Here is a 9,223-nt window from a genome sequence, read left to right as displayed (position 1 = left end):
ACTCCTTGTGTGAATAAATGAACTAAGTCCCCGCCTTGTCAGAGTCGAGGCTTAGCAAACCTCCTGTCTTCCAGCTCTCCGGAAGACAAACTGAGGCACGGACTGGAAACACTTCCCCCATGCTCCACTTCCCGCCCCTGTCAGACCCAATATTTTTTCTCCCAAGGCAAGATGAATTAATGTTCCCTCCGAAGTCTCCCAGCTGACAGCACTGGCTCCTGAGATAGGGGCCTGGGCCCTGCAGACACTGCTCCCTACTCCCCACCCAACCCCACCCAACCCTACCCTACCCCACCCAGGGCCCCTTCTGCACCATGGGTCAGGCCCAAGTTGAAATTAACCAGTGGGGGGGGGGCAGGACTGAGGCTCTGGGTCCTGATTGGTTGTTCCAATGCATATTCAAAAAGAAATAAGGAAGCCGGGGTGGGTGTTGGTGAGTTTGGACTTGGGGGCTCCCTGCCCCCCTCCAGGCTGTGGGAGGAGCCGCTATTGAAATGAGTCTGTTGGAGCATGGTGGCCTCCCCACCCAGGGTCACAGAGGCTCATGGAAGAATAGAGGTTTCTGAAGTTTCCCCCACAAACTCTCCCCAGAGCTCAGTCATCCTGTTGGGATTGAGGGTGGGCAGCTCAAGGTCCCCTGATGTAGAGAGTAGGCAAAGGAGGAGAAGCTAGGGTCTGGGGTTTTTGAACCCAGAGACCTTGTACTTCTCCTGCCCCAGCAGCCTGGGCTTTGGGCATCAACCCCCACCTGCTGGAAATATCACGTCCCCAGGGCCCAGCATCTGGAGGCCTCCCTCAAGAGACCCCCGTGCTGACTTAGGGTTTTCTCCTAAACGTAGCAATAGCTACTAATTATCAAACACAACTGCGAGCCTGGAGTTTTCTACAGGGCTTCTGGTACAAAATCTCATACTACCTCATAACCTCTCTGGGAGGCTGAATGTTATGGATGAAGGATCTGAGACTTTAATAATATCTGGGAACTCATTCAAGGGCACATAGCTAGTAAGAGCCCAATGCAGTTGGTTTGACTCTAAAGCCATTGGCTTAACCACAACTCCCCTGCAAAACACACACACACACACACACACACACACACACACACACACACACGACGGGACACACCCATAGTCCCAGCCCTGGGACAGACCCTGCCATCAGCTGTCAGCCAGAGGCACCAAACATCTGGCTGAGCAGATAGGAGGAACAGAGAAGGCGTGGAACTGTTGGAGGAGGGAGGAGGTGTCCCTTACGTCAGGCCGGGCCCTTGGCGGGAGGAGCCATCCGTCTCCTCCAGGAGAGATGGTGAGAGAAACCCCCCTCCCCCTGCTGGAAGGGGAGGCCCAGACAGGGAGCACTACCTGCCCAGACGTGGGGCAGCCACACAGAGAGACCCCAGGGGACGCATATAAGAGACAAGTCGGGGCAAGACAGGGAAGATGGAGGGAAGATGGAAGAGGAGGGCCCCCAGTCCTTCTTCTGCTCCGGTGTGCCGGCGGCGGTCTTCCCAGACGGGCGGCTGAATAGGAGCGAATTCCTGCGCCTTCTCCCGGCTCCCCGCTCTTGCCTCTCCCCCCCACCCCCACCCCCCTCTTACCTCTCCCCGCCTCCCCCGCTCCCCCAGCCCCGGCCCAGCAGGTGTGGAGCTGCGGCCCTCGCTTACTGTGGAGTCACAACTGCAGCCTTATGCATTCTATCAGCACTTTCCTTTAAAACAAAGGGCACGGAGAAGGTGACTGGGGGAGTCCCCTCCTTAATGCTGGGGTTCCTCGCACACAGCAATTTTTGGCCGTCTGCACGTGGCACCCTGCTTACCTTGACTCCTGGCATCAAGGATCCTCCGACTCCAGAGGGATATATCAGCCTGGGGCTGACCTCCTACTCTCCCCACCCCCACCCCACACCCCACACCCCGCCCCCAGCCCCGCAGCGAAGGAGGCTCCTCCACACTTCCGAGTAGGCCTGGAAAGGAGGGGGGAGGGCAGGCAGCTTCCCAGTGGAGATTAATGATCCTCAATAGCCCGGATAAGGCGTAGGCGGCCTCCACCCCACCTAGTTCCGAGCTCCTACTGGGTGCGGGCCTGTCCTGTAAGCAGAGGGGGCTGAGTCACGGGGGGCCCTCGGGAAGTGGAGGAAGAGCACTGTGGAGGTCCCCTCAAGAAGACACAGAGAGGAGCAGCCACAAAGGGGTGCACAGTGGCAAGTCAACCAAAGGGGAGGCGGCCAGAGGGACTGGAGCTCAATTTTAAACACTTAACCAGGGGAAGGGAGAGTGCAGAGACCAGGACTAGTCGGGCAGGACCTGGGATCAAGAGCAAGTTCACAGCCAGGAGGCCAGGCCAGGAGGTCAACAGAAACCGAGTCAGAAGGAAGAATTTGGACTTTATCCTGAGGTCGCCAGGAGCTGCTGGGAGTAGGGAGGGAGGCCAAAGTCAGGCGGCCCCTGGAGCCTGTGCGCGGGTCCCTGTGTGCCTCAGCCCCCTAGCCCCGCAAGGAGGAAGAGCGGACTGCTCTCCTAGCTTCCTCCGTATATGCATGGCTGCCACACATGGGGTGCCCAGGTGGGGGGCCTCTCTCCAGCCCACTCACCTGTGGGTTCTCTGCCCCACCCCCAAGGTCCCCCAGGTGTGGAGCTCCCCCCACAAACAGGCCTGCATCCTGTCCTCCCCCCACCCCCACCACTGTCTGGGCCCTAGGTGGGGGGTGGCAGAATTCAGGCCCCAATGTGGGTTCAGCCCAAAGAAAGGGGTAATGAAGGGGCTGGCCCATCTGTCCAGCCCGCCTGCCGGCTCCACGCGGCAGCCCCGGTACTCTCACTGACTGAGAAGAGCCCTTTCCTTGAGGGTTTTCCCTCCTTGTCACCATCCCTGGCTGCCTGCGTGGGAATCCTATCCCACTTCCACGCTTATGAGCAGGGTGACCTCTGGGAAGCTACTTGACCTCCCTGTGGCCCATTTCATTCAAATATTGGGAGGATTAACAAAGAACAGCCTGTAAGACCGCTCACCTTTTTGAAGGGGGTCTTTATGCCCTGTAATCAAGTCTTTTTTCTTTTTCTTTTTTTTTTTTTTTTAAGATTTCATTTATTTAATTGACAGAGAGACACAGCGGGAGAGGGAACGGAGCAGGGGGAGTGGGAGAGGGGAAGCAGGCTCCCCGCTGAGCAGGGAGCCAATGGGGGGGGCTCTATCCCAACACCCCAAGACCATGACCTGAGCCAAAGGCAGACGCTTAACGACTGAGCCACTCAGGTGCCCCTGTAACCAAGTGTTTCTGTATGGCTGAGGAAGCAGAGGGTCAGAGGTTGCTGGCTAATGGGAAAAAGTTTGTCCCAAGTCTAAACTCTTCCTCATTCCAAAGCCCTTCAGTCTCGGGGGATTTGCGTGCGGTCCATGGGCTGTGCTACCCTTGGGGACAGAGGCTAGACCATGGGGTCAGTGTTGGATGAGAAAGAACCAAAAAGGATGATTTGGACCAGGACGTGCTGGGTTGGGAAATGGAAGGGGCTAGTGCTACAGGGGAAAGAGACAGCATTGTCAAGGTTCTGCACCAGACGGTCCCACTTGTCTGGAAAGAAGCCTCCTTCTTGAAGCCTTCCCTGACCACTCTGAGATTTTATCACAGAATTCCTGGGGACTGAGCAGTTGCAGCTCAGCCTTGGTGAGCAGGTGCCCTGTCACTGCATGCAATAAGGGCCAACCATCTATGCATCCCTGAGGCATTTCTAGAGAGTTTCCTATGTATTAGCTCATTTAAAAATTTTTTTCATTTATTTACTTGACAGAGAGAGAGAGAATGGAGAGAGCGAGCATAAGCAGGGAGAACGGAAAAGGGAGAAGCAGTTTCCCCACTGAGCAGGGAGCCTGATGCAGGACTTGATCCCAGGACCCAGAGATCAAAACCAGAACCGAAGGCAGTTACCCAACCAACTGAGCTACCCAGGCATCCCTGTACTAGCTCATTTAATCCTCCCAAGGGCCCTAGGACGGAAGGATGATATGTTTACAACCTCAGGCCTAAGGTTCAGGGAAGTGTGAATGTCTTGCTCACCGAACATCAGCGGAGACCCAAGTTGTGGCCCCCTCGTTCCAAGTCACACACGGTCTGCCCGCTCCAGCATTTTTCCTGAGGGTGGGTTTGCCTCTAGGCCCATAATTTAAATTCCAAGTTTCCTAACAGCCACGGGACTGGGGGGTAGGAAGATCTTATAAGATGGGCTGGTAGTTCTCCTTCCACTGAAACAAAGGGAAACAAAGAAACCTATTTCTTCCTAGCACTGGGTTCCAGGACCAACTAACTCATGGCTTCTATGTAATGTCCTCTCACCCAGGGATTTGCAGAAGAGTTACAGAAGCCTGTCCAAACAACCAGCTCTTGTGTTGATCCCATTAGAAGCTAAAGGCAGGCGATGATGAGAACTCATGGTAGAATTTCCCAGGGACACAGCACTAATAGACTCTACGTGATTGCTTCTTGGCTTCTACCTTGATCCAGTGTGGAACTGAGTGATCAGAGGAGCCACACGATAGGTAGAAAGAATTGAAACGACAATGCTGTGGCTGCAGAGAGCAAGGTTCACATTTTGGCCCTGTCACCTGCTGTGTCACCTCAGGCAAGTTACTTGATCTCTCTGAGCCTCATTTTCCCCATCTGTAAGATGGGAATGAGAATACTTATTATTAAATAGTTACTGTGGGGAGTCATTCATTCATTCAGTAAAAATTCAGAGCCTACCTGTGCCGGACACTGTGCTAGGCTCTGGAGATACAGTGATGGACGAGTCTAGCAAAAAAAATTGCCCTTGTGGAATTTATGTTCTACTGGAAAGATATAATTAAGCAGGAAACTATCAGCTGGTCGGAAAAAGAAGAGGATTTAGCAGGTGATATGATTCTGGCAGAGATGACAAGGCGTCCTCTAATTTTCATTCTCCTTTTCTTCCCGTGTACTAGAACTCTGGACACAAGACTTCCCAAAATAAAGACTACATTTCCCAGGCTCCCTTGAAGCTGACTATAGCCATGTGACTAAGTCCTGACTAATGGGATGTAAGCAGAAACAGCCTCCAGGAAATGGCAGCTCTTCCTTGACTTTTTCCTCCTTCCTATTGCTTGGAATGCAGAAGTGATAGCTGAAGCTCAAGCCGCCATATTGGACCATGAAGAGAAAGCCACTTGCCAAAGATGCCACAAAATAGAAGGTACCCCGGGTGAAGTTTCTGACACTGCAGAGCGCCAGGCCACCAGGGACCTCCTACCTCCAGATTTTACTTCACAGAGAAATAAACTTCTGTTTGGCTTAAACCACTGAGATTTTGGGTTTTCTCTCACACACAGTCCACCCTGATTTTCCTTGACAAAGTGATGGAGTGGTGGGGGGTTATCTCTAAATGGTTGGTTGGAGAAGGTTTTTTGCAGGGTGATATTGATCTGAGGCCTGATGAGAAGGGGCAGCCAGGTAGGGACTAGGGAGAGTATCCAGGCAGGGAGAGGAGAGACAAGCAGGAATGATGCAGGTGCCTAGGGGGCCTGGGGGTGGGGTGGGGGGCTCAGTCGGTTAAGCATCTGCCTTTGGCCCAGGTCATGATCCCAGGGTCCTGGGGTGGAGCCCTGCATTGGGCTCTCTGCTCAGTGGGGAGCCTGCTTCTCTCTCTGCTTCTGCCTACTCCTCCCCCTGCTTGTGTTCTCTCTTTCTCTGTCAAATAAATAAATAAAATCTTATAAGGGAAAAGAATGACGCAGGTGCCTTAATGGAGGAGGAACAGGGGGATGGGCAAAGGGAGTGGGGAGTGGGTGTCACCTGCTGTGGGGAGGGGGTGTCACCCCACATGGCGGAGAGTCATGAAGGATTTTACACAGGGGAGTGAGGTCTTTTGACCTGTTTCTAAACGATCACTCTGCAGGGTGACTGAGTGGTGCCGTCAAAGCATCCGACTCTTGGTTCCAGCTCAGGTCCCCCTCTCAGCGTTGTGGGATCGAGCCCTGCATCAGCTCTGTGCTTAGCACAGAATCTGCTTAAGATTCCCTCTCCCTCTCTCTCTGCCCCTCCTCCCTACACTCACTCTCTCTCAGATAGATAAACAAACCTTTTTAAAATATAAATAAATAAATAATAGACATAAAAGGTCACTCTGTGTCGGAGGGCTCCTAGGGGGCCCAGGTGAAGTTGGGAGGCTCCTGGGGGTGGCTGAGAAGTGGGTGAGATACAGGATTCCCAGGGAGAAAGGCTGGGCTGGTTCATCCTTAAGCATCTTTCCAACTCCACTCCATGCCCCGCCTCCCCTGTTCTCCTCCCCCAACTCCCCTCATTTGCCCTAATGATGACTGGTCCTGTTCACAATGTGCAGGGATTACTGCCCCATTTCCATTAACCCCTGGCTGGCTCCTGCTCACGCTGTACCTTACACCTCTGGTCCTTCCAGGTAGGAAGCCTTGCTCCCTCTTCTGATGCACTTTTCTAAAACTCAGCTCAGAAAACTCCCTGGGGACATCTACACTTCGCAAACTGCTTGTCCTTCAGGCCTGCCCTTCCTTTGTTCATACCCTGACATTGCACTCTGCGATTATGTGCGGCTCTCCACATTGGACATAAACTCCTTGAGGGCAGGTGCTGTGATTCAGTACCCATAGCTCCTAGGGTACTTTACATGTGTCTGGAGCAGGTGACATTGTCAAGGTAGTTCCCATCTTCATGTTGTCTGGTCTTCATGACAGCCCAGAAAAGAAACCTAAGAGTGGAGAGGGGATATGTCCAGCTCAAAGTCACATATCCATCTAGGTCACAAAGCCTCCTGTCCCAGCAGTTCCACAGAACCCAGACGTCCCAGCCATGGGACATTTTCTCACTGTTTGAGTCCCCAGTCCATGAGGGCAGAGGAAGTCATATCTTAACCAGGAAATACCCATGGGCCCCTCCAGGTCGCCTGGCCAGACCCTCTCCCATCTGGCCACCTCCTGGCTCCCTTCAGTGGGTTATGCCATGCCATCTGGACATCCCCTCCCCTTAGCGGCCACTGCAAACCATGGCCCTCGTTCTCGCGATCGTGGGCCCAGATCTTCCCTCCTGTGCCTACCGGGGAACTGTCCAGCAAGGTTTTGCTGGGGGCTTTCGGGGAGCCGCCAAACTCACCCAATGTGTACCCAAGAGCAGCTGTGAGATTATGAGCTCTGTCTGCCTTCAGTGGTCACTGGCTCCACCTAACACCTCATTGCCAAGTCCATTGCAAAGGAAAGCTCAGGGAATTGCCATGGAAACCGCCGCCCCCCCCCCCCGCGCCCCACTTCCTCACATGGAATCTCAGCCTCTCCACCTTCAGGCCAGGAGAGAGAAGGCAACCTCCTTTCCAAGGCCCACTGTCAAGTCCTCGCCTCTCACTGAGGACTGACTACATCCCAGGATGATGGAAAATGAGAAAGTCTCATCCCTCAGGAGAACTGAACTCCCTGCCAGAAGTTCTCCCTCTGGGGCAACCTGTCCCGGTCCGTAGTCTGGGCTGTGTGGTCCGCAATAACATCATATAGGGAGGGCACCAAGTCACTGCTCAGTGGGGTGGGGCTCCTCAGACTCAGTCCGGGGGTCCACCCTTAGCTTCCCTTGTTCCTGCAGACACTTGACCTTAGCTCCCAACCTTCCATGGGCACAGACTTGGACAATGACACCCGTGAACCTGGGGGAGGGGAACCTGGTAGGCTCTTCCTTAGAACTAGGAAATGGGAGGGGGGTGGGGGGACAGGAGGAGGTGGCAAGAAGTAGTCCATGGGAAGAAGGAGTCAGGATACACACTCAAGGCACCCTGGGGCCCTGCTTCACTCCCCTACTTGCCAGGCGTTCTGACCATCTCTGTCCAGCCCAGGGTCATGGCTAAAGGGAGGTCAGCCCCTCTCTTATTTGCCCAGCGCCTCACCCAGTGCTAGGCTCGTGGAGCCTTCAGATGACCTGAAGTCCAAGTTGGACTAAAGTGAGTGATGGGAGCCATCCTTTCTTCCTGGAAAAGCATAAACAATCAAAATGCGACATTGGGCAGATTTGGGGAAACATCAGCATTCAGTCAGGGCAGTAAGAATGACCCAGAACAGGTGGTATGAGTAGAAAGAACCAGAACACAATCTGCTCTGCTGCTGCTTGGGTGTCTGGTGGGCTGTCCGGGGATGGTATCTGCAGAACAGCCCAACAGCTGGGCCAACCGTCCTCCTAAGCCAGATGTGCCCGCCACCACCCCACAGCCTCCTGTCCTTTCTGAACGAGGGAAGGGGGCTCCCGTGCTGCCTCCTGCCTCCTGCTGTCTCTCACTCCTGGGTCCAGCGGAAGGGCAAGGTCCCTGGGGCCTCTGGGTTGCGATGTGAGGGCAGGGGCTTCATTTAGCATCTGCTGCCCCCGCTGTCGCAACCCAGGCTGGCCAGGGCTTGAGAAAGATCCTCCAAGCCCAGTGTGAGCTCCAGTCCTGGAGCAGGAGGAGGCATCCCCCAGCTGCCTTCCGCTGGGGCCTCTGTTAGCGACTAGCATGATGGCCAAGGGCAACAGGAGGGAGCACAGGGCTTAGCATCAGGCAGGGAGTGGGCCTAAGGCCCAGCTCCCGTTCCCCCAGCCAAGAGGCCTGGGGCAGGTAGCCTACCTCCCTGCCCCAGCTTCCTCAACTGTCAGAGAACAACAAGGAGCAAAACCTTCCTCAGAGGGGCTCAGGGAGCACAGAGTGCGTCTGAAGGGCTGGGCCCAGGGTCTGCATACAGCCTGTGTCAGGCCATCAGCTCCTCTCTTCACTGGGAAAGTGCTGGAATCCTCTGTCCCTCCAGCTGCCTTTTGTGGGAACTGCGGACACAGCAAGGAGTAGATGAAGCCCTCAGCCCAGTGTCTGGACACCGGAGGAATCGGCGGCCTCTTTCCCTCTCTGTCAGGCTCGGCACAGTGTAAATTTGTGGTCGAGACCCAGGAAACGGTGGGGAAATTTCTGGTTATGCCATTGATCTGACCCTGTCTGTCTGAGTTGGAAATGGGGCTTCCCCAAACTGGAAGCCACAGAACCGGGGACTCTCACTTTATAGTAAGGACACTAAAGCCCAAAGAGGGCAGGCACTTGCCCAGGGTCCCACAGCCAGTGGGTTTTGATGCTGGCCTGAGATGGTTTTCATTCTCGGTGCCTGGAGCCGTATCCATAAACCCCCTCCTCTGTCTGCTTTCAAGCCTTTCTTCATTCTTGCCCATCTGAACTCATCTTTCAGTCTCTGCT

At 54.6% G+C, this 9,223-nt stretch overlaps 1 long non-coding RNA gene across 1 annotated transcript; it reads left to right on the top strand.

Annotated features, from left to right (window-relative positions):
- The first annotated feature begins 1,095 nt into the window (after positions 1-1,095).
- On the top strand, positions 1,096-5,303 carry LOC309851100. The gene is made up of 2 exons (XR_014304630.1): positions 1,096-1,305; positions 4,953-5,303. It is a non-coding gene; the product is annotated as an uncharacterized lncRNA (long non-coding RNA).
- The last annotated feature ends 3,920 nt before the right edge of the window (positions 5,304-9,223 follow it).

The sequence above is a fragment of the Mustela nivalis genome, assembly GCF_964662115.1.
Source record: "Mustela nivalis genome assembly, chromosome: 17".
In the NCBI taxonomy this organism is placed as follows: domain Eukaryota; kingdom Metazoa; phylum Chordata; class Mammalia; order Carnivora; family Mustelidae; genus Mustela; species Mustela nivalis.
This window is presented reverse-complemented; position numbering and strand designations above follow the sequence as displayed.